General features: G+C 36.5%; 1 non-coding gene across 1 annotated transcript; it reads left to right on the forward strand.

The window, feature by feature from the left end:
- Window positions 1-217: 217 nt before the first annotated feature.
- On the forward strand, window positions 218-289 carry Trnam-cau (transfer RNA methionine (anticodon CAU)). Its single transcript has one exon. It is a non-coding gene; the product is annotated as a tRNA-Met (tRNA).
- The last annotated feature ends 424 nt before the right edge of the window (window positions 290-713 follow it).

The raw sequence follows: 713 nt of genomic DNA on the forward strand, positions 1-713 counted from the left end.
CGGTGAGAACAAGACACCTTCTTCCCAAGAAACAGTATCATAACGAAAATGGTGAAATACTTGTGCACGATCGCCACCGATACCCGAATCTAGTACTCAAATAATCCTATTACATATTTGAACCAAACCAGCGAACAAAGATAACGACCATCAATTTCAAATAAGTATGGTGATAATGGGAACATACCCGGTGCCTTAGCGGTAATTTGACACCAACAGCAGAGTGGCGCAGTGGAAGCGTGCTGGGCCCATAACCCAGAGGTCCGTAGATCGAAACTACGTTCTGCTATAATATGTTTCTTTTGTTTTTTTTTCATGCCCGTTTTGATTTTTCCTTACAAAAAATAGAACTTATTACAGGTGTCAAGTTAGGCACCGAAAAAATTTGTTGAATATCGGAAATAAAAGCGTTATGTTAGGCACGAAAATCCTTTTATTCGTATTTTTAGCAAATCAAGATGAAATTTATTATAATAATTCTATCAAAGGAGAAAATACCTCTACCGCACATTACAGGTTCTAACACGAACAAATTACTACTGCCAATAGTTCCTGCGTGATTTGCATTGACATGATGTATAGTTATAATTTGCATTCACAATAACAACTTCGTTCACAACGAATTATTATGTTGTTCAATACATGGTTTCTTTTGAATGCTCGATTTCGCTTTAGAAACAGTTATCACGCATATGAAATCAAAACGTTCTCGA

Source organism: Topomyia yanbarensis, chromosome 2 (genome assembly GCF_030247195.1).
Source record: "Topomyia yanbarensis strain Yona2022 chromosome 2, ASM3024719v1, whole genome shotgun sequence".
Lineage (NCBI taxonomy): Eukaryota > Metazoa > Arthropoda > Insecta > Diptera > Culicidae > Topomyia > Topomyia yanbarensis.